Here is a 25113-nt window from a genome sequence, read left to right on the forward strand (position 1 = left end):
ACCGGTACAGTTCCGTGGGTCATTTGGTACCGGGCCGCACAGAAAGAATAAATAACTTGCATTACTTCCGTTTTATGTATTTCTTAATCTGAAATATGTTTTATTTTGAAAAATTGCCCGATTCTCTGGTACATCTGTCTATTCAGGGCTGCTCATTACGTCGATCGCGATCGACCGGTCGATCTTCAAGGACATGAGGGTAGATCGCAGGCCAGCAAAGATAGATAACAAACAAAAAAGTACTTCTAAACAATCCACCAGCAAATCAAAATCCTCACGAGAAGTACGGGACATGATTGACATGCAGAACGGCCAATCGGACATCCTCTAATACATACGTCACTGCACATGTGTGTTTAAATGCAGGGTGGGGGTGGCTGGCCCCTGCCTTGCTCCTCCCTGGACCAACCGTGGGCCGGGTGGGTGGCTGCCTGGAGCGTGGAGCAGGTCTCCCTTGGGGGGTCCTGGCTCGTACCTGGGGTTGGGGCGGGGGGATGCCCGGAACTCCTGGGTGGTGATGGGGTGCTCGTCTGGGGCTGTGGGTGCCCTTCTCGGGTGGGGCCCTGCGTTGGGCTCTTCCGGCGCGGCGGGGGGGGCTGCTCTCCTGGTTGGGCTGGGGCGGCGCTCTCTTTCCCTCCGTGCTTCCCTGCTCTCTGGCTCTGGGGGCCTCGCGGCGGTCCTGCTGGTCCTCGCCCGGGTGGCGGATTTGGTCGCCCGGGGGGCGGTTGTCCCCTGCCTGCTGCCGTGTGGCGTTGGGGGGTTCCGGCTGCCGCTGCTGCTGCGGCGGGGGTCTGGGTGTGGGAGTGGCTGGGCGCTCCTCCTCCTTCTTGTCACGTTCCACCATCCATTTTAGAAGAACATAAACACTCACCTGAGCACAGGTGTTAGCTCACCTTTGCACTAATAGTTTGCATGATTGAATGAATGAAAGATTTCACACTAGTTGGTTTAAAGGCATAGGTATGCGTTCGTGAACACTATCTGTTTTGTGTGCATGTTGACATGTGGACATTTTTGCGGCGGGGGGAAAAAAAAAAAGAAAAAAAAAAAAAAGAAGAGCTGGGAGTCAATGCAGCCCCCCACCCCCACCCCCATCGGCCATTGGCCTTGCAGATGCCCTTCCTGGAATTGTTTTTTTTTCTTCTTACTGTTTTTCCTGGAGCTGCTGGTCTCCAGACACGCTATCAGACGTTGGGATTTCAGGCCGACATGCAACCCCCTCTGCTGCAATCGCCGTGGTGCCAGGATGCTGGTACCAGAACCGGGCACCTCTTCCCGTGTGTACACAGAACATGCATTCACGGTTTTTTAATCCAGAAACAGTCAAAGCAGCTGGTCTGTCAGTGAGGGGGTGTTCAAACTAGAAAAATCCTTTGTCCTGAACCTGGCGTTTGGTCTGTGTTCAGACTGGCATCAAGCAGACCGTTCTGTTACGGACCAATGCTGGTAAACAAAACCATGTGACGAAAAATGTCTTCAGTCATTGGTCAGGAACTATGATGGCGGGTCAAAACAACAAGAGAATGACGGATATGTTACGCTTTACAATCTTTAACCGGACAGTTGACTTATTAGAACTTTATAGGTCGATTTCCAGTTTTGAGCGGCGGGAACAAAACTTTTCGCGTGTTACTTTGGTTCGGCGGTTTGTGCTGCAAGCCGGTTACTGACAGGAGTCTGTGTTTGAACTCAGAGGATGCTAGCAGCTGCAGTAAAGAAGAGACCCAAGAGAGAGAGAGATCTAACCTAACCCTAACTTCAGAGCTGGAAAGATATTTTGGTTCGGACGTCCAGTCTGGATGTCGTTTTTCTGTAGAAAGTGTCTCACAATGAAGACTTGAGACATAAGGCCTGGATTCACCATCAGAGCCGCAAACAACGTTTCAGCTCAGACCTTCGTTTATGTGATTCATTTGTCAGAAAATGAGAATAAAACTAAATCAGAATCATTTCTCACTTTAAGCTCACAGTTTTATCACAATGAAACGTTTACAGAGAAAAGGAAATGACTTCATGAAAACTTCTGTTCTTTTGGAGGCATGTCTTCATGCTGCTTCATATCCAGATGAGGAAAACGCTTCGTCTTGGCACTTCCTTTTGAATCCAGACAATAGAAACCTGCCAGTTTGCTCAAAGGAAACTGGTTGAAGTGTCACCCGTTTTTCCAGAGGGGACGCTGCAGAAGATCAACTGTAATTATCCACTTTTACTTCCACTTTTGTTCCCTTTTTTTTTTTAAATCCTTGCTCGAGGACGTGAGTCCTCTCTAAATGTGAGATGAGGGCGGATTAACAAAGGAGGTTTCAAACGGCTGCATCTCCAGACGTCTGGGACTGAAATTCCTCCTGAAGAAGAGGCTCCATCTCTGCTTGAGCTGAGGAGGGGGTCGCGGTGTCGCTGCTGTGATGGAAAGCACTTAAAGATCTGAAGGATTTCACATCCTTTCAATGGGAAGAGGAGTTCACCTCTTTGTGAACTTCTGTCCAGATTGGGCTGATGCTCTGCTGCTGCTTTCAGGCGGATCACATGTTGGTCACTGAAAAGCCCCACAAATGGATCTTTTCAAAATAATTTTAGTAGAAAAGCTTTAAAGTTTACAGAGCGTAAAAGGAGGTTTTTGCCTTTTTCTCAAGTTTCCTTCTTTCTGCTTCTTGGAAAGCAAACATGAGCTTTTCAGGCCACACCTGTAAAATGACGAGACGCGTGATGAAGAAACATGTGGAGATGCTTCCTAAAACCATTTAGGGGTACATGGAAAAGCCTGAAATGCTCACAGATGTTTCTGCAGCGTTGGGGCTGCAGAGAAACCCACAAATGGAGAAAACGGAAGAAGGAGCAAGTGACCAAAATGAGTCCAAGAATGCAACAAGGACTCCTCCAGGAGGTCCTGAAAGAAGCAGAAGAAGATGGAAACTATGTGAGCTGATGGAACTAAACTCTTTGGATGCTGCATAAAAACCAACAACTGCACCTAAAGTCAACGTGGACTCCCTCAGAAAATCCTGAAGGCCTTTCAGTTCATGGTTTCAAACACTTTGGTTCCTTTGCAGTGGGACACAAACGCAACTCCCCTCATGTTTCTCTTGTACATCTTTTTGGTTATGTTTGATAATGTTTTGGAATAATTAATTAACTTTAATCAGTATTACTGCAAAAAAAACAAAAAAACAAATTAGAAACGGAGCAAAAACCTTTTCTTATTGGTTTAAATACTTTCCCTCTTTCGCTGAATTTAGAGACGTGTTTTCCTCGTCTTTTACTCCCACCGTGCTGCTCAATAGAAAGCCGACCTCTTAGTTTTGGTGGAGGAGGAGCGGAACTGAAGGAGGTGATGAGGAGCTAACACGGTTAGGAGCTCAGGCCTCCAAAGATGTTTGACGACCGTCCGTCAGCCTAAAGGACTCGTTTTGAAGCACATACGTCGGATGCGAGCCAAAAATCAATGATACTTGTTAGTGGGAGCATCCTGAAAGCGTCCGGCTGTCAACCCCCCCCCAGCACAGATATGGAGTCGTCACTTCCTGTGAGACCAAATGTTCTTCCGTTGCTTTATTGCAGGTTATTCCTCAAATATGATATATGAACCATAATCCATTTAAATCGATTCTGAATCATCAATATAGCATGTTTTCGTTTGTTCTGGATTGTAGAAGCTGGAGAAAACCCACAACATTAGGGGAACATGAAAACTCCACACAAAAAAAAGACCCAGTCGGGATTTGAACCAGGAATTTCCAACAGTCAGGTGATGGTGCTAACCACTACACCAATGTGCAGTCCATAAAATATCAACATCTACGACTTTTTAAGATGTTGGGTTTCCCTCCATCGTTGGTGGAGTCTCACCTGTCCTGCATCCTCCCCTCACCTTGCTCAGTACTCCTTTATCCAGGGTTTATTATGGGATGGTTTTCTTTCTGAGTTGTTAGCTTTAGCTGCTTTAGTTGTTGTGATGCTCTGAATTTCTGAACATTTGTCATTCATTTACAGAACAGGGGAAATGAGCAAACAGGCCAGACGGTTCTTGTGTCTCTAACATGAAAGAATCGATCAAAAACGTTGATTTGTAACTTTCTTGACTCAGTGTGAAAATCCTCAAAGTCACCCCTACTTAAAGACAAAGATCTTCACCAGACGTGTAGAAGTTTAGCTGCTCAGAGCTCAAAGACTTCAGTTTCAGACCAAAGGTTCATGTCTCACATGAACTATGAACAGGCATGCAAAGCTAAGAAAAGAGTTTCATGCAACAACACTGCAAAACCTAATGTTGGGAAAGTAAAAAGACCCTTGATTTAAGAAAAAATGTCTTATTTTCTGTCTTGCAAAAATAACATGTTTTCAATCTCAAAAGAACTTTAATATAAGAGAAAACATGTCTTAGTGACTAGAATTTTCAAGATAAGACGATTTTCTTACTCAGTTTTTGTCATTTATAAAAATTTATTCTAATTTTAAAAATGTTTGGCTTCTTTCTCAGCGGCTTTTTCTGCTGTGATCATTGTGAGGAACTAAATGTTGCAGTTCCTAAAATGACCACTAGAGGCATCCTGATAACTCTGTGTTTGTCTTTGGGGGAGTTGGAAGTAGTTTTACTTTGTTTTTCTTCAAACGTCTCACATAATTTTGACATGTCAGAGGTTGATTTATGTAAAGTGTTGCAGTGGACCATCCCACGTTGGCAAAGGCCTGGCGTGGTGCATTATGGGAGTCGAGGTTTCTTCGATTTTCAGCTTGTCATTTTTCCCACAAAGTTTCTTTGTCAAACTTTTTGTGCCTTCGCATTCGATGTTTTATTGTGAACAGCTGCCTGGCAAACAAACGTCTCGTTAGGCCGCGTCGCGCTGTCAGAGGAGACACTGACGACAGCAGATCTGAGGATGGCGTCCGTGGTTCCACATCTTCGCCGAGGCTGAATCCTGGCAGGAGAACTGAGTCCTCTGGAACAGCTGGCTGTACTTGTATGAGGATGATGGGCAGTTTGGACAGACTAGCTCTGTTCTGTCTGGGAATGTTTGTCCTGCTCTGAGACTTTTTGTGGAGTTCAACACCAATGCAGTGAAACCAATGAGTTTTAGAGCAGCAGACGCACTTACTCGCTGCACCGGATGATTGCATTAAAGCAGCTTAAAGCAGCTGAAGGAAAATCAGTAAGACCATCCAACAACTGTTTAAAGAAAACTTGTAAAAGAGGGTTTCTTAAAAACTTTCATCTTCTCGCGCATTTCTGGTTAATAAATTTTGCTTAGTGATGTTTTTTATGGCTTAGTTTTCATAAAAACCAACATCTGCGACTCTAATGTGCCTCTTTACTTTCATATCTGACTGTGGAAAGACCAAAGGGGATCATCTCAGTAGCATTTAGACAACTTTTCATTTTATGCGTGTACGCTTGGAGCGGCTCCCAGCTGACGGAATGATTTTGCTTTTTGTGTATAGACGATATGTAAAGCACAGTCATTTGAGCAGGAGTCTCTGTGTTTACAGGAAATTTGTGCATAAATTGAATTCATCCTAGGAGCTCATAACGGATAAGGAGGATAAAGCGATTGTTTCTAGGTTCTCATTTGCATCTTCACAACAAAGCAGGAGGAAATTGAAGCAAAAATATTTTTATGATTTATTGATTTCATATACAGACTCTGTGTCACGCAGCAAATTTTCAATTTGTCATTTAATTTCTAACAAGCCTTTCGTTTTGTTTTTTCCCACCTGATGAGATCAAAGCGTCTTATTTAACCACAAATCCGATCATGTGACTTCATGGGACCAATGAGGAGATTCAGATGAAGGAAGCTCTGATCAGAGCCGGCTCATCTTCCAGAGGAAACGTCTTTGTTTCCTGTTCAACTCTCATGTTGGCCTGAATGGAGGTCGTCCGTGGTCGACGCTCGCCGTGGTCATTTTCATGCAGGGACCCCCCACTTTAAGTGAGGCCTTCACCTGTGCTTAACACTTCTGTTTGGGTTTTTTCACTGTGTGTGTGTGTGTGTGTGTGTGGGGGGGGGGGGGGGGGGTTGTATACAGTTGTGGTTGGTTCTCTGTTTTTAGGTCCTTTTTTGTTTTTTGGTTTTATTTCCATGCAGGTTGACTGTGGCTTGGTCCAGATTGACCCCGCCCGCCCCCCTTTATGGTTCACCTGGGTCCGTCGCATAAAAGTGATGTCACACTAAATCCTGGATTTGATGGTACGTTGGGAATCAGCAACGGATGAGATGAAGGAGCCATTTCTAAGCTTTGAGCGTTGGTGTGGTTTGTGTTTTTGAAGCTTAACAAGTTACATTTACTTAGTTACTTAGGAAAAGTTGTACTCCTCAGAGTAGTCTCCATCCAGCCGTAGGTAAGGCATTTTCTGTGGTTGATGTCACACCTCCATTGGTCCATTGTTTCCACAGTCCATGGGAGCTATAGTGTTTGACAAAAATGCTCTCCTTTTACCTGCACAGTGTGCACAAGTGTGAGAAAAAAACAGCTTTCAGTCTTTTTCTTTGTTGATGGACATCTTCATCCTCAAACCTTCTGTCTCAGAGGAGCAAATGGAGGATAAATCTCCTGAAAGAGTTACTTGTTGACCTTTCAGTTCCTTCCTCAGAAGTTCATTTAGTTTCCATAACCTTTGTAGCTCAAAGGGACGTCTCCATCCCTGCAAATGCTCAATTCTCCTGATGTCTCTCATTTTTGCTGTGAACATCCGGAAACGTCTTTGTGGTTTTCAGCTTCTCATGTTTTTTTATCTCCAATTCTTTACCTTCACATCTTCTGCTCTGAACTGGTCGACCTGATGACCAAAAGCTGCTTTTGCAGGACAATGCTGACCAGAACAAACCACCAAAAATGTAATTGTGCTCTAAAAATAAATGTCTATCAACGATTTGCAGCTTTGCTTTTTCCAGTTTTTTTGGTGACAGGTAATTGCAAGTCTTTTAAGAAAAACAACATTTGTTCCCAAAAATTAAATAGTAACCACAGTGTCCATGTTGTGCAGATACAGTAAATTAAAGGTTTTCTTTTTTGTGTGTTTTCCAAAAAAAAGAGATTATTTTTTTTGATTATAACTTTTACTTTTTGCCAAAGAAAACAGAATAAAAAGCAATTTAGATGCTTGTAATGAACTAAAAGATGCATGAAGAAACAATCAAATAACTGTGAACAAAAGAGAAAATCTTCTTTATGCAGCTTCACACGTTGAGAGGCACGGATGGCGTCTTCCTCCTCATCATCGTCATCGTGTTCTTCAATCAGAGCGAGACTTATAATTAATTCAGGCAACAGAAATGGCTTGACATTTTTTTCTTTTTGGTTTGTTTCCCTCCTGAACTGAGGGTTTGCTGACCCTTCAAAGATTTTCATCAAATGATCGCTGAGCGATCACGACCCCGAAGGAATCTGCTTTCAGACGCCTGACCTGATCCTGACAGAGGCGCAGACATCCGCTCTGCACGACACAAAGTGTTTGCTTCTCTGCAGCGCCGTGTGTAAGTGGAGTCAAACACCATGAAATGGATGAAAAATGAAGCCCAGACCACCGCTGTGCTGTTTGTTTACATCTGAACTCCATTTGTCAAACGCTTTCATGTCATTTCTCTGAATTACTTATTTCTTCCCACATTACTTCATAGAACATCGACGGTGTCTGCGGTTTCAGAATCTCCTGGTTAGGATGTTTGGGTTTCGTGTCACAACAGTCTCAGCCTTCAGTACATATTTGTTTCACTAAAATGACTTCAAAGGATCCATATCTTGCAAATCAATCCTTTTTAGCTTTTAAGTGTATTATAATGCTCATTCATCACTATAAACAAAAATAAAGCAGTATTTTGATCCATTCATGTATTTCTAAATATTCGAAAGACCTGCTCCTGAGCATCAGCCCCCCCAATCCACGAAAACGAGCGAGTTCTCACATTGTGACATCACAAAGTGAAGAACCGCCCCTTCCAGGAAGAGTCTGCTCTGCACTCATGACCCCCTTCTTGACGTTCCAGTCCACCTGGCCCTTTCCACCTGTGTGGATCAGAAACGTTTCAGCTCTTCGCCAGAATCATTGATCAGAAAGATGAAATCCTGCTCCTGACCTCTGGGTCCGTTCCACTCTTTTATGTGAAGTTTCTGTCATGTTCCCCTTCGAAAGCTAAGTGATTTGAAAATAGATTTTTCTGTGACAAAAACCTCAGGAATGCTGGATTTAAGCAGTTCCATATATTTTCGATGAATCGGTCTCTTTGATCAAACAGTTTCGTAAATAAAAGCTGCGGGAAGCTAAACGTTTCCCTGTTTTGCTCATGATGTTTAATGTATGAAAGAGCCTAAGTGACTTTAAAAATACGCAGAAACTGGACATAAAGAACCAGATGATTATCGTGTCAGATGTTCCTCTGCAGACCGGCTGGAGCAGAGGTGACACTGCAGGCCCTTGGCAGTTAATTGCCTGCAATTAGAGAGCTGATTAGCAGGACTAACGTCCCAAAAGTCATCTTTTCTATTTTAATGTTGCTGATGCCGGCGGTGAATGGAACAGGGGAGCGTCCTCTGACATTCGGCATATGAAAGTGATGGAGGATGATGGAGAACAGTGGAAGTTGGTGGTTTGTCTGTTTTCAAAGGAGGAATCTTCTGTTGCTTTACTTTTGGGCGAGGGTGAAGAAGACGCACCCCCCCCCCCCCCCCCCTCCCTACAGTCAGCACTCAGTGCTCCCAGGCTATGGGGTAATAGGTGGCTGTGGTCACATCAAATGGGGACTAACAGTGGTGATTATCTGCTCTGCCTCCTTGAAGTAACTGATGAAAGGCTCCCCATCGAGTAATTGGCTACTTAAGTCTGTCAAGGCCACAGAAATGTTCAGCCCGTCCTTATTTGCTGGCTGCTTTCTACCTCTTTTGTGGTTAAATATGCTTTGTGTGGATGCTGCTGATGACCGGCAACTCCCCCACCCCCACCCCCCACCCCAGGTCCTGACATGATGCTTTTACCCCTAATCCCTGCAGTCAAAGGTCCTTTCTGATGTGACGGACGCCGGCAGGTAACCACAGCAGCAGCGGCCATGCTTTGGCATCATTGATGGGGTGGGGTGGTGGTGGTGGTGGGGGGGTGCTTGTCTTTGAGGAGGGATCATGAGACTGATGTTTTTTTTTTTTTTTGTCACATCACTTAGTCGTCAGCGACGTCTCAGCAGGAGCTGTTTGTGGTAAACTGCCCCCCCCCCCTTTTTGTGCCCCCCCCCCCCCCCCCCGATCCCCATTATCTTGTTAAAGACCCTCTTCTTCTGGCTGCTGGAGGCTCCTGCTGCACATCTGCACGACATTCCAATCCCACCCCCCCCCCCCCTCCCCTCAGGAAGTCTGCAGGTGAAAACCATCTAAATGCAAATAAACAGAACAAGTGTGTCGCCGACACTTCAGGTGGATGTGATTCCACAGGTCTTTCTGTGATCACATCCCTGATGCTTTGTAACAAACCCCCTCTCCTCATTTGACTGTGTGTGTGTGTGGGGGGGGGGGGGGGGGTGCAAGCGAAAAGACAGTTTGAGGAAGGAAGAAAAACTTGCTTGATTTTCTGTGGAAAAGCAGATTCTCTGAGCTGATCTTCAAATCAGGATGAAACCACATCGGATGTAACGGCTTGCAGGTCCATGTTTCTCATCTCATTTGGATAGAATAGAATAGTATAGAGTAGAGTAGAATAGAATAGAATTCTTTGTTATCAGACAAGGAGCAGAACAATATCAAAGGTCTATAGCATGAGCTGAGAAACTCCACCGTGTCTCAAATGTGACGACGTGTCAAACTGATTTATTTTGAGTGTTGCATCTGTAAAAGAAGCTCATTCAGGAAGAGGTCAGAATATTTGCATCCGTGCAAAGACGGGTGTGAATTATTTGTTAGACATTTGGTGAACCAGGATTTGGACTTTTATCCTTAGTTTTTAAAAGCAGACATTCTCACCACAATAAGAGGAAAACAGGTGGAATCAGGAGAGGTGGCTGAACATTTCACAGCCTTGTGTACATTTTAGCTGTGCAGCCGCATGTGTGACCAGCAAACTAACGATAACAAATGAAGATATTTTCTCTCGTTAGTTCAGCTCAGCAGATTTAAAAGAGGAAGAATTCCATTTCAGATATGAACCAGAGGATTAATAACCTAATATTCTTATAATTTACTGTCTACTGTGTTCAGGAGCTGCTCCTTATGGGCTCATTTTTATCCGTTTGAATATTTTTCCTCAGCAGAATTTCTCTTTCTAAGCTTCCCTCTAATGAAACACCCAAATGAATTCCTCAACAATCATCTCTCCAAATCTCTTCCCGCGGTTGACTTTCTTTCACTTTTGACTCCGATTTCCTTGGTTCTCCTTTGGCAGCGCTGCAGGTGCCTGCAGGCTCCACCTGCTCCCATGAATCTGAATTACAGAGTAATTACCGAGGACGTCCTTGCTGAGGCTGATTTAGGGATAAATATGAGTTCAGAAGAGTTAGATTAGTCTGCCGTAATTAACTCCAGTAAAAAGGAATTTGGCTCATGGGGTTCCTGGTGTCCACCCCCTGCTGACAGTCTCCCGCCTGCTGGTTCTGATCTAACCTTTGAAAACGAGTCAAATCTGATGAATCTGTCTTTAAACTTCCTGTTCCTGAAAATCCCTCAGTTTTCAGACATTGAAGGAAGAGTGAAAAAGTGCTTTTATTTCTGCTTTGGTCTCATCTGCGCATCCAAGACTGAACTAACAGAACTGGATCAGACACCTGAGTCTCCCCAACAGGTGAGGTAAACCTTCAGTCTGCCTCAGTCCTCTGCTCATCAGTCCAGTGAAGGAAAAATGAACCGGCTTACTAACGGGAAGCAGAACCTACTTGTTCTTCAGGGTCATGTGAGAAACCTGCTACTTCTGAAACCTTGTTCTTTTACCTAACGGGGAAAATGTTTCAATGCTGAAGCATTAAGGGATAAAATGCGGAAGACCAAACATTGGAAGAGTTGTGAGAGCTCAACGGGCAAAAAAAAAAGACATAAAGCACCGCTTGTGATGATTACCGACTGCATATAAAGTAGACACATAATTTGGATTAAAAAAAAAGTCATTTGGACACACAGGAACACTTGTGGTGACTCATCCGTGAAGACTCATCCAGGATGGTCGATGCGGCGGCGGTCACTGCCATGTGCTTACTAGTTTGTTGTGGTTAGAAGGGTACTGAGTCAGAAAGCAAAGCTCCCGATTTACTGGTTGATCTTTTTTCCAATACTCACCTTTGGTCAGGAGCTCTGGGTCATGACCCAAAGAAAGAGGTGCCTACAAGTGGCTAAAATGAGCTTCTTCTGTAGGGCAGCTGGATGCTCCCTTGGACAAGAGGAGCTCTGTCACCTGGAGAGAACTCAAAGTAGAGCCACTGCTCCTCCTCTGGAGGAGGAGTCAGTTAAGGTGGCTCAGGTATCTGGTCCCGATGGCTCCTGGACGCCTCCCTGGGGAGGTGTTCCAGTTATGTCCCACTAGGCGGAGGACCCGGGTAAGACTCAGTAAACGCTGGAGAGACTCTCAGCTGGCCTGCGAACTCCTCGGGGTCCTCCAGAAGAGCTGGAAGAAGTGGCCGGGGAGAGGAAAGTCTGGGCATCTTTGCTTTGTCTGGATAAAAAATAGATGGATGTTAATGAAAAAAATGAAGCAGAAACACCAATTTTCAGCTTTTCTCGAAATTGAAAAGCCTCTTGGAAAAGCATCAAGACCTTAACGTCTCATCCAATCATATTTTTCATCTATTCCAAAAATGTTCCCTGTTTCTTTTAATTATGATTCTGCCTTTTTAACCTTAATCCAAAAATCTGTGTCATTTTCTAGGACATAGTTTCTGCAGAGAGTTCAATAGAAATTCACCTCGGAGAGGTGGTTTGAGCAACGACATGTGAAGACGTTTAGCCTTGTGGCTCCGCAGAAATACCCGATTTTTCGGTTAAATAATAAACATCTAACGTCCTGAACCGATCCACCATCTCCAGAAACGCTCTCTTAGACCGAACTGAAGACGTTCATTTGTGATGTCTGGATCAAGAAATACCAAAAAGTCAGAGACTGCCAAAGCTACCGAGAGCAGCCCCGGGTCAATGGATATGGCTAAGCTAATGGATGCTATCACGAACTCGGAGAAAACAGTACTGGCTAAGATTGCTTCGCTGGACACGAAAATTGAATCTAAATGCCAAATGCTGAACGAAAATATGGAGTCGCTCCGACGGGATTTCAAAGATCAACTTGAAGGTCTGAGAAGCGAATTCAGTGCTAAGCTAAGTCCACTGGAGGCTAGCATTGCTGACAATCGGGCCCAGATAGCTAGCTTGGAGAATGCTACAAACAACTACTCCGACAGAGTGGTGAACATGGAAGAAGAAATGTGCCGCTTAAAAGCTACTGTGATAACCCTGACGGAGAAGACAGAGGACCTGGAGGGAAGGCAACGCCGCTGCAATATTCGCATTCTCGGGGTAAAGGAGCAGTTTGAAGTTGGCACGCGGCCTGTTGACTCGGTGGCTAAGCTACTTCAGGATGTTTTGGGCATGGATTCGGCCCCCACGCTGGATAGAGCGCACCGCGGACTGCAGTCCACCCCGGCCAAAGGAAAGCAACCCCGGCCACTTATAGTGAAGTTTCACTATTATCAAGAAAAGCTGGATGTGCTTCGCAGAGCAGCTAGGAAAGAGTCTTTGGAGTATGATGGCAACAAGATCCTTATTTTTCCCGATCTCCCAGCCACAGTGGCAAAGAGAAGAGGAGCCTTTAAAGAGGTTAAAGAGCTGCTGCGAGGATGCCAGGGCGTGAAATATGGGATGCTGTACCCTGCGAGGCTGAGAATTTCTTCAAGCTTGGGTGAGAAAATATTCCTGGACCCTGCTGCAGCCAAAGACTACACCCAGAAATATCTGGTGCACAACAACTAGCAGGAAGACTGAGACAAATGAAGGAGAGTGTTCTGGAGAGGGAGGTTTGTTACATTTTAGTTTAGATTCTGTTAGATGGGAATATTTTGTATCCTAGGTATTTTCTGTTATGAGCATTGTGGTTGGTGAGTATAGTGGTTGGACAGGTTTACATGGTACACCAGCTCATTGGGGGGGAGGGGGGAGATTCGGGTTTAATGTGTTTAGTCTCTGTGTTATTTTTTTTGGTTTGTAGGTTGTTGTTGTTTTTTTTTTTGTTTGTTTTTTTGTTTTTGTTTTCTTGTTGCAGCTCCAAGTATATATACCTCATCCTTGTGTGGGTGTGCACCCTTATGAGAAGATGAAACCTAAGTAGACATGGCTGCCCGTATTAATCTAAGACAAACAGTGGGGCCCAACTCAGTGACATTTCTTACATGGAACGTTAAGGGTCTTAATAATCTGGTCAAACGGAGGAGAGTCTTTACACATTTGCTGAATTTCCAACCAGATATAGTCTTTCTCCAGGAAACACATCTGCGTGCCGCTGATGCTCATAAGCTATCTCATAGCTCTTTTTCACAGACATACCACTCTGCTTTTGACACAAAGGCAAGAGGGGTTGCCATACTTATTAAAAAAAACCTTTCCTTTGTCTGTACAAATGTGATTCAGGATGCTAATGGTCGTTTTGTTCTTGTTGCTGGTAAATTGTATAACACCCCAGTTCTTTTGGTTACAAGCTTCACAAGCTTGATTGCAAAGTTAACGGGTTTAGACACTCATCACCTCATCATGGGTGGGGATCTAAACTTAGTTCTTGATCCGATTCTTGACAGATCAAGCACACGTCAGTCAGCAGCGACACCTAAATCAGTTTCTGTTCTCAACACATTCATTCAAAATTATGGTGTCTCTGACCCGCTGCGTATTACTGAGCCATCAGCAAAACATTACTCTTTCTTTTCTCCGGTACATCATTCATACTCAAGGATCGATTACTTTTTGGTGGATAATATTTTTACTTCTCGGATCATTAATTGTAAATACCATGCTATTGTTATTTCGGACCATGCTCCTGTGCAATTGGACCTTTCATTTCCCACGGCTCATGCCCCGCAACAACGGGTGTGGAGACTTGACTCAACCTTGTTATCAGATGAAGAATTTTGTAAATATATTTCCTCACACATTGATCTTTTTTTGGAAATAAACGACACACCTGATGTTTCTAAAACTCTAATATGGGAGTCTCTTAAAGCATATTTACGCGGGCAAATAATCTCTTTTACAGCTCAGAAGAACAAAAAGTGTGGTGAGAGACTTAGGGAATTAACCGAACTCATAGCAAATCTAGACGTGCAATACGCCAGCAACCCAACACCTGATTTATATAAACAAAAGCTTTTGCTACAATCTGAATTTGAAACATTATCAATTAAAGCAACAGAGAAGTTACTGCTCAGAACAAGGCAAAGGGTATATGAGCATGGGGAAAAAGCAAGCAGATTGCTCTCACACCAGCTGCGACAATCAATTTCTAATCATTCAATAACAGAGATCAAAACAGACTCAACTCAAGTAGTGACAGATCCCAAACAAATTAATACAGCTTTCAAGAACTATTATCAAAATCTCTATGCCAGTCAAAGTACATGTAATTCCGATGAAATTGAAGCTTTTTTGGAAAAACTAAATATTCCTTCGATGGAATCAGATCAACAACAGACACTTGAGAGACATATTTCTGTGGCTGAAATATTGATGGCAATTGGTTCATTACAGAATGGCAAAGCTCCAGGTCCTGATGGATTTCCTTCAGACTTTTACAAGGTCTTTGCTAACAAACTTGCCCCTCTACTCTGCATGGTGTTTGCAGAAATCCATGCAACTTCTAAACTGCCTCAAACATTATCCCAAGCCACGATTTCAGTAATGTTAAAAAAAGGCAGGGACCCCCAGAAGTGCGAATCATATCGACCAATTAGTCTACTTAATGTGGACTACAAGATTTTAACTAAAGTCCTAGCGCTTCGCCTGGAGAAAATAGCCCCCAGTGTTATTCACGAAGACCAGACAGGTTTTATTGCTGGCCGCCAGTCATATTTTAACACCAGGCGTTTGTTTAATATTTTATATTCCGACCACTCTGTTGATGTTCCAGAACTAATTGTCTCACTCGATGCTGAGAAGGCCTTCGACTGCGTGGAGTGGAGATATCTGCTGGCTGTACTGCGCAAGTTTGGCTTTGGCTCAGGGTTCATATCCTGGATTAAAACGTTGTATTCAATGCCCCTCTCATCTGTTCGCACCAATAGTACCGTCTCCGAATATTTTGCCTTGCATAGAGGCACCCGTCAGGGATGCCCGTTGAGCCCACTACTTTTTGATTTTGCAATAGAGCCGCTGGCTATAGCCCTACGAACAGACAAGGGAATTACTGGGATCAGTCGGGGTGGGGAGGTACATAAAACTTCATTGTATGCTGACGACTTACTTTTATACATCGCAAACCCAGAGGAGTCTATTCCGAGGATGTTAGAACTACTTAGCTCCTTTGGATCTTTATCAGGGTACAAACTGAATTTAGGAAAAAGTATCCTTTTTCCCATTAACCAACTGGCAAGAGACTGGGATTATTCAAAATTTCCACTTACAGTAGAAAAAAAATCATTTGCTTATCTTGGAATTAAAATTACAAATAATTATAATACTCTTTTTAGATACAACTTTTCCTCACTTTTGGAGAAAACAAAGGCAGATCTGGCCAGATGGTCAGCTTTACCAGTTTCTTTAGCGGGGCGAATTAACACGATCAAAATGGCAGTTCTGCCTAAATTTATGTATTTTTTCCAGATGATTCCCCTTTTTCTACCTAAGGTATTCTTTACAAAGTTAGATGGACTCATATCTTCATTCATATGGAATAAAAAATGCCCAAGAATACGTAGGTCCAAATTGCAACGTTCTAAATCTGAAGGTGGTTTTGGCTTGCCAAATTTTAAATATTATTACTGGTCAGCAAATATTGTAAAACTTTCAATTTGGCTCCGCACTTTTAAAGAAAACAAAGGACCCCTTTGGTCCACCATGGAAATCACCTCTGATCTCCCCGCATCCCCAGTGTCATTTATGTGTGCCTCATTGCCAATAACTGAAAAAATGAGCTTCAGAAACCCAGTGATTATAAAGACCCTTAAGATCTGGTTCCAATGCCGTCGCCACTTTGGGTTTCAGCGGACTCTCATTTACTCACCAATCTCCTCCAATCCATTTTTCCCACCTGCCCTAAATGATTTTGGTTTTAAAACATGGCAGAGAAAAGGAATAGTTTTTTTTACTGATTTATTTGTTGATGGTTCATTTATGTCTTTTGAAAGCATCTGTAAAAATTTTGATATCCCCAAGTCTCATTTTTTTAGATACTTACAGGTCCGTAGTTTTGCAGGGAAACACTTCACCACTTATCCAATACAACCACTCCCCGGTACTCTCGAAAATTGCTTGCAGTCTCAACCCACCACCAGAGGTCAGATCTCGCAAATATATAATCAACTACATCACATTGACCCCACATCACTAAGTCAGTTGAAACACTCCTGGGAGCTAGACCTGAATTCTGAGATTCCAGAGGAAATCTGGAACACAAGTATTACCCTCATACATTCAACATCTATCTGCATTAGACACAGTTTGACACAATTCAAAGTTTTTCATCGCTCATACTTAACGAAGGCTAAGCTGGCAAGGATATACAACAGCAGTGACGATCGATGCCCAAGATGTAACCATTCACCGGCTACGTTGAGTCACATGTTCTGGTCATGCACTGCCTTAGATAGGCTATGGGACTCTGTTTTTAAAACATTTTCACATTTGTGTGGGAGGAAAATTGATCCCAATCCATTCACAACAGTGTTTGGTGCTCTCCCGAACACAGAGGGACTAAACTCATATCAAACGAACGCAACAGCTTTTCTATCTCTCCTGGCACGTAGACTAATTCTAGTGAAGTGGAAGGATGAACGTCCCCCTTCCTTTGTCCAATGGGTGAGAGAAGCCATGATGTGTTTACAAATGGAATACCTCAGGTATAACATACAGGGCTCAACAGGCAAATATTATAAAATGTGGGCACCTTTCATAACATATATTGAGGGTCTGCCATTTACATGAGGTAAGGGGTTTTAAAGAATATATCAGCGGTTTTAAGAGGGAGCTGCAGTGTATGTGTATATAAGTGTTTTTTTTTTTTTTTCTGTTTTGTTGTTGTTTATTACCCTATAAGAGTATGTTTGGTCTATTTTAGTTGTCTCCTATTTGGGTTTCTGTCGGTGTTGTCTGTTTTATAAAAATTTGACTAAGGGAATCTATAAGTAAGCTGTGTTTCACATGCCACTGGTTGGCAGGTTTTATGTTACTCTCAATTTTATAGGCCTGTATATGTACGTATATATGTATATACTTAGTTCTTACTTATTTAATCTTCTACGACTGTACAGTTTTAAAGCTGTTTTTTATATGTATGTGTGTTTCTATAAAAAATTGAAAATCTTTAAATAAAGTGTTAAAAAAAAAAAAAAAAGAAATTCACCTCGGAATTGTGTGATGGACTGTTTGTGTGGAGTAAGCCCTCCACTTTCCCATCATCCCTTTGTTTACACTTTCTCCCGCTAGCTTACAGCTCCTCACACCCCTAACCTAGCATTTGTGGTGCAACAATAATACCAGAGCTACCCAGCCGTAGAGTTCTGATCCAGATTCCAGCTCAGACGAGGAAAACAAAGACGTTCATGGATCTGCTTGTCTGAAAATCAGAAATGTATTTTTCATCGGAATTTTCCTTATAAATGTCCTCTTTCATCAGAAAATGCCACAAGAACATGTTAAACACACCAAAAGGGTCCTAAAGAAATACTTTAAAACCATTTCTGCTCTTTTTGGTGACAGATTGCCTCCAACGGACAAACATTTGAAGATGTTCTTCTCCCTCATTGTCATCAAACGTGGGAGTCTAGAAAATGTGTGAGATTTCTGGAAAAGCCACAGCCTTTTTCAGATCTCTGAGACTTTTTCTGCATCTTTATCTGCTGTTTAGGCAAAGAAACATTTTCATTTATGTGTCTCGCCTGCAGGTTTCACCGAGTTCAAACTCAAAAATCATTATAATATGATCAATGAGTCGTGTCTCAGCTGGACCGGCTTGTGGCCTCAACAGAACCAAACAGCAGCCTTATTTCTAAGATTAGAGATGAATTCCACCTTCTCATTCAGGTTCAGTAAAAGGATTGGGGAGTGTGAACCCCCCAGCTCTTTTTCCTGCTCTAACAGGGCTGGCTCCCCTGTAAGTCGCTGCCTTTGCTTCTTTTCTGCCCGTAGCCAATCTCACTCCCACTTGCTCAACAAAGAGTCCCGACACGAGCGCGAGCATCGCCACCTTTTTGTTTGGAGTGCAATTTGACTTGGGGGGGGCGCCGAGGAAAGGCACTACATCAACGGGAAACAATAGAGATGATGGCACTTTGTACGTACGCAGCATCTGCAAGGAAAAAATATTCCACCCCCTCAGCATTCAGATGAAAGAGGATAAAAGAGGGAGAATGTCTGCAGAGCTGGATGTTTACCCGTGAATTATTGTCTACATTGTGTGACTGGAGACGTGCTGGAGCTGAGGAACCATGACTTAATGCATAATCTGTGCACCCGCTCTGCATGCATGCTTGTCTAAGGGAGAAGAGTTTGATGTTTGAGGACATTCACGCGTTTGTAAGCCTAACCTCCTTTCAGAAACGGCTGCAGAGCTGCGGCACGCCGAGCACTTTGTCAGGGTTTCTGCAGGGGAAACACAGTTCCAGCTCAAAGTTATCATCGAAATAAAACAAAGAACAGGTTTTTTTCAGCAGCACTCAAACGCATCACCTGATTGTGGAGCTGAGGGACGACAGAGAAATGTTTTTATAGCTGCAGCGAAGTCTGATTAGCTGGATGAAAACGCTGATCTGCAGACGGCGTTCAGACGACACCCTGCTGCTCCTCACTGATTGTGCAGCCGGAGCTGATGACCACCGTGGAGTGAGCCCAGCACAAGAGGGGCACATGCTCATTTTCTCGACTGAAACCCACCTTATCTGTATTTACGTCTTTCTCATCAACTCTAAATGGCAACAGTCAGACTTGTCGGCCTGTTTGCTCAGGCCAGGGTTGTTTTTTGTAGATTTAACTGCAAACTCCTCTTTCTTTGTAAAGCCTGAAGTTACATTGATACCTCCCGCGCTCAAGCAACCGCTTTCAATGACAAGTCTACGTAAACCGCTCTATATGCATCTATTGAACGAAATTGAACATGTTAAACCAGGTCAAACTTTGACCAGTCAGGAAATCAGATTTGATAGTGACCTACGGATGGCGACCTTTTTCATTCACGGAAGTGACGAACATTTGAAAAGCTATCATTGAGAAGAAATTGGCTGGAATTTTATAAAACCAAGACTTTCATGTTTCTTGAACGCCCCTCATAAGCCCGGTGTGAGTGTTGCATCACTTCCAACTACCCTTTCGAGTGGAGACAGGCTGTCTGCGAGCGAAGAACGGTCAAACCTGTACGGGACACGCAGATGGTCCCTGAAAAAACACCAAGATCGTACCGCTCAATGAGCCTGTAGAGGGAAAACGTTCATGTATTTGATTTTGACGTCATGCTGTGGACGACAGGTCGTAGTGAACACTTTTACAACACGGGGAGGCTTAAGATTGAGCATGTCCGACCTAAAGCAGCAACAAAATATAAGAATGAAATGTTTCCCCTTAATTGTAACTCACAATGAAGAAACTCCAAGATGAACTCAGATGTGTAAATAAAAGTTTTCAGCTCCTCCTATACTGCCGTTTCTGTGATGTCTTAGCCCAGAGTGGTCATCTTTCCATCTTTTAAAGTTGGTTGAGCCTCAGGTAGCTCTCATTGTCCTCCTCCTGCTAAGGTGTCACTTATGCAGATAGAATTAGGTTGTGTTTGGGTGGAAACAGTCTTGGAGCTTGACTGACTGCCAGTAGGTAGTGGCTCACAAAGGAAAGGAGCGGGACACTGATGGATGGGTGTATTTTTAGGCTGAGGATGCCAAAAGCTTGTAAGCAGAGAGATGTGAGAGCCCAGCTTTGGGGACAAACATGCTCAGAAAGCTGTGACATGTGACACCTCTGTAAAAATAAACAGCGACCAGTTGTAAAGCTGTCGGATTTGAGCCGAGCCAGCATAAGATCAGCCTTGAGGTGAGCAGTGACACATGTCTACTACGACTCGCCTACTGCATCCATTTAGCAGAAAAACAAACTTTCAGGAAAACTCTGCAGGACTCAAAACGCTGCAGTCATCCTCAGACGTCAGTCCTTCAGTCTTCTTAGTGTATTGATTTTCAGGAAAGCAGAGATCTCATTTTTTGCCAGACGGCTCTGAGGTCACCATTATTCTATTTCTGTGCTTAATTTTTTCCTTCCTTATTGAATTATTTACTTCTCCGGAGGCTCCGTCTTCTTTCTCCCGTCAGCAGCTGAACCTTTTCACTCATGAAACACAAACACCAGCTCTTTCTTCGGCACAGAGTTAAGATCTAGATAGGTCTCCAACCTTTGTCAGACCACGAACCGCTCTAATATTGCGCAATGTTCTCTTGGACCGGTACTGGTCTGCGGCCCGGGGAACCACTGATCTAGAAAAACTTTAACCGGAGGATGCAGCAAACGATAAACCTTGTGCTAAATGATCGTGTGTTTACATTCAGACATGCGGAGTCTCTGTTTCATTAGCAGGAATCAGCTGTTGGTTTAGAGGCAGAGGTGTGCGTATGGATCGAGTCTTAAAGCGGACTCAGATCCTCTGGATGATGATGAAGCTGGCCGTGGTACAGAAGAGTTTTCACCCTGAGCAGAAAACAGTTGAGTTTAACACCAGAGCTGTGGGTCATCTCCAGACTTTCTGTTCAATGTGAAGTTCTCAGTGAAAGTACATCATCAGTTTGTTTGAATTTCCTTTTTATATCATCACGTCTGTGTTAATGCAGTTCTGTGGAGGTTCCAGTCGGTGCATTTTGGTTCTCCTGTGTGACTCGCTCTGACACAATTAATGCTGGGAAGCAGTCTGGAATTGCGAACCTTAATGGAAATAAAATGAAAACTGTTTTTCAAAGCCAAGAAATGAAGAAAGTCTCAAAAAGGAAATTTAACTTGTTAGAAGATCATGCTGAGATGATTGCAACATTATACATTTTGAGCATCTAAACTGAGAATCCTCAGGAGGAGCCGCTTCGCTCCTCTTATGAAAATTGTGTTTTTAATCATGGTCTTGTAGCATTTTTGTGATTATAAAGGACATATAATCAAATAATTAAGATTAAAGTTGAGTTTCGGAGTATTTATTTATTCAAATCATTGTGAATCAGAAGCTGTTGGGAAAAAAAAGAAAAAAAAGTAATTGTGACGTAGAAATGATGCTGGGCGGGGCCGCAACCTCCCTGCTCTGTTCCATTCTGATGCATCCACTTACAGACAAACAATTCCATGATTGTCTTTGTTTTCTCGGTCTGAGCTGTAATCTGGATCTGAACTGGACGGCTGGATTGATCTGATATTGCTCGCCTATTTTACTGCACCACTAAGTTGGGAGTTGCTTTAAGCTAGCAGGAGAGCATGCAAGAAAGGCATGATGGGAAATGGGTTGGTTCCAAACAGAACCGATCTCCTACCAGACCTTTCTCTCCGTTCCTAGCATAGATTTGGGCTTTCTAAGCAAATAGCCTGCACAGTTTGAAGCAAAGTCAGGATTTCAAGGTTCAAAGCTCCTCTGAGAAATATGCCTGCAGAGTCACTTCTGTTTGGTGATTCGCCGCGGCCCCCACTTCATTTGTTTCTCTAAACACGCTGTCATTGGGGCGTCCTCACCCATGATGATGAAAAATGTCTTTTCGGTTCTTGATTTTTCTGTTAGTCACAGCTGGAAAGAAATAAACGCTGCAATTACAGAGGCCATTAATGTGGCATCAGGCCTTTTCCTAATGAGGAAGAGCTTTGGAGGATCATCACCACACTGACCTTGTCTGCTCTGTCACTTTTCACACATCAGCAGAGTTAAAGAAACACTACAAATTTCCTATCGTTTGCTTTTTGCAGCTGGAAAGTCTTTTACGTCTTTTTTATGCGTTCAGATTTGCAGCTTTGGATGTCCTACTGGCTCTACTTCTGGCCTTTTGTGGAGCCAGGCATCCTGAAGGAGCCTACCAAGGTGCTTCCCCTGGACGGTGTCCTAATCATTTGGCCCAAGTGGAGCAGCGGGGGTGCCAAAGCTTCTACAGCACAACAGATGGGCCCTCAAAGGACCCTCAGCCTCTGCAGCCGAACAGGAAGATGGAGAAGAGGATGAAGAGGGGAGGGTCGAGGAGGCAGGAACTAATTCCTATCATCCTCGGATTTCACGCGGGAAATGTGTGTAAAGAGCTGGACGGCGCTCTGCTGAGGTCAGAAACTCACCCTCTCAGGTGGAAACCCTCATTGAACATGATGAAACTTTAAATGAGTTAAGGGAACGGGACTCGTAAACAGCTCTGATGTTGTTTGTTTGAGTCCCACAGAAAACAAAGTCTTTGGTAGCAAAGGGAGATTCATCCAAAGCCCATCAAGGCAGATCCAGATCCGTTTTGATCTGGATGTTTCATGTTGCTCACAATCCAAGCTTCAGGTGTTTGTGGTCATTTCTCCGTTTCTACTTCCTGTCGTTAGTTGTTCTTGTTTTGACCACATAAAGAGTCCAGACCGTCGTCACCCATCTTCACATTTTCATTTGATGATAATACTCAAAATTAGGTGCAGCATTTTTCACAAATACAGAACTGATCGTAGCACAAAAGTTAAAGTTTAAGCTCAGTTGACTCTGTTTATGGTTGGAAAAGGCCTTTTGTTGTGACATCTTTACCCGCTTTAGATCCATAATGTTTAGAATTTTATCTTTTAAGCTTAACTTTCACCTAAAATGACATTTTTGGTTTAATTCTCACTAAATGTAGAGTCAGGCCCAAGAATATTTGGACAGTGACACAGTCTTAATGATTTGGCTTCTGTAGGCCATGGAGACAGAAATGAAGTGCAGGCTTTAAGGTTAATTCAAGGGGTTGAACACAAATATATGATATATAGCTGACATATAGAAATTATAGGTTTTATTTGCAATTGCTCCTCATTTTAGGGGCTCAACTGTAATTGGACACAATAACATAACTTTAAATAAAATGTTGTTTGAGAATCCTTTGCAGGCAATGACTGTCTGCAGTCTGGGACACAAAGGCATCACTAAACGCCGTTGTGATGCTTTTCCAGACCTCAACTGGAGCTGTCTTCACTTGTTTGTTTGTGGGTCTTATGCAATCATCCTCCACTGTTGTCTTTTGTGGACGTCCCGGCCTTTTTAAGTTCCCAAGCTCACTACTGCAGTCTTTCTTTCTCAGTATGCACCAAACTGTTGACTTGGCCCAACATTTCTGCCATATCTGAGATAAATGTCTTGGTTTTTGCTCAGCCTCTGGATGGTTTGTGTCCTGTCCATTGACAGTTCCTTTGACTTCATGTTATGTGTTCTCAGCATCAACTTCCAAATGCAACCTGGTATAAACTCCAGACCCCTAAAACTGCCTAGTTTGTTGACAGGTTAATGAGAAAAGAGCCCATGCATCCTTTTTTCTTTCTTTCTGAGCTGCATTTCTCCAATTACTTTTGGTCCCTTTAAAAAGAGGTGGCTACAAATGAAATAGCTGTAAATTCTGAACCTAAGTTGGATGTGGAAGCTGTCATATGATATCTGGGACTTTTCATTTTAAGTCCATATTGATTAAAAAATAATATGTTTCTTTTTTTCTTTAGAGTCAATTGAAAATGTTTAGATCCGGCGGTCCAGGGCCCAAAAGAACAATTATTTAAATCTTAATTCTGTTTTTTTCTTTTTCTTGGACCTGATTATATTTTTGATCTGTACTGATTCAGAATTTTTTCCTCTTTTTGTTGTGATGTTATTGAAAAAAAAAAAATTGAAATGTTTTTTCTACAACAATCATCCTGAATTTTGGGGGGGCCCTAAAGCACCCAGCAGTGCCCCTGTTGAGGGTTGGAGGGTCTGCTGGCTGCATCCAGTTGAAGCTGACCCCCCCATGATGGTTTATATCATAAACATGTGTCTGTATCTGCGAGTGCTGCCAGTGAGTTGAGCTTTCTGTCAGAAAAGATCTCATTTGGCTTTTTCCTCTGTAAATTCCAACAGTGGTAAATATTCAGCTTCTGCTCCTCCTGCTGGAACATCTGCTCAGGGTTAGTCATTATCATGGGGGGGGGGGGGGGGGGGGCTGTCTGCCTCCACTTTAAAAGCTTTAATTGACTTGATTTTGAAGCAAAGTTGGTGAAGTTCTGTCCATATAAATCTGAAGGGAGGGTTAACCAAAGGGGGGGCTTGCAGCATAGCGAATGGCGATGAAGATGATGGTTGTAACGGCCTGGTATGGAGCGATGAAGATGGGCAGATGACTCATCCAGATGGTGCAGGAGCTATAATCACTCAGTCTGAGTCAGATCTCCGTCGTCATTCCCTTGTTTGTTCCAACCCCCCCTTAGAGCCACCTTTGATTAGACATGTTAGCCACTTGCTTGATTGTAATTACCTTCTGTGTTTTTCTAATTTGGACTCAGTGTTCGGGTTGCCAGGTTTGTGAATTAAAAACAGGAAAAACACTTGAAAAGGCTGAACAATCAGCCGGCTCGTGCACGCCGCTGCTCCCGTCTTTGCCTCGCTTAACGCTCGCTTGGTGTGAAATGAAATCGGGCCACGGCGAGCTCTTATGATAAAAAATGACAGGAAATCCCTGGAATATGGTTCTTTATGTGAGCCAAAGCCTATTTTTACAAGGTTAATGAAGTCCCACCAACTCAAACAGTCAGTTTCCCCACTCATGCATCTTCATAAAGCGCCCTCCCCCAAAGTCTGCAGGCTAGAGGAGCCATTTCAAACAGGCGCACCCGCCACACTTCAGCAAAATGAAAGGAACTTTCAGATGAATCACCCCCCACCCCCCTGAGACTTCACTCTTCCCTCACCTGCAGACGTGGTGCATTATCTCCATTTCCTTTAAGATGGAAAGAAGAAAAGAATACGATTTCCCCTCACCTGGACCAAAGGAGGGTACGGTA

The 25113-nt window shown here is 43.4% G+C and overlaps 1 long non-coding RNA gene across 2 annotated transcripts; it reads left to right on the forward strand.

The window, feature by feature from the left end:
• The first annotated feature begins 1107 nt into the window (after positions 1-1107).
• Positions 1108-24037, forward strand: LOC144988360 (uncharacterized). 2 transcript variants are annotated; one of them, XR_013652244.1, is made up of 3 exons: positions 1108-5927; positions 6084-6185; positions 22149-24037. It is a non-coding gene; the product is annotated as an uncharacterized LOC144988360 (long non-coding RNA). The 2 variants fall into 2 exon arrangements; XR_013652243.1 differs by lacking the exon at positions 22149-24037 and having other exon boundaries at positions 6084-6868.
• Positions 24038-25113: the final 1076 nt, after the last annotated feature.

This window comes from Oryzias latipes, chromosome 20, assembly GCF_053564925.1.
Source record: "Oryzias latipes strain Hd-rR chromosome 20, Olatipes_Hd-rR_3.1".
In the NCBI taxonomy this organism is placed as follows: Eukaryota; Metazoa; Chordata; class Actinopteri; order Beloniformes; family Adrianichthyidae; genus Oryzias; species Oryzias latipes.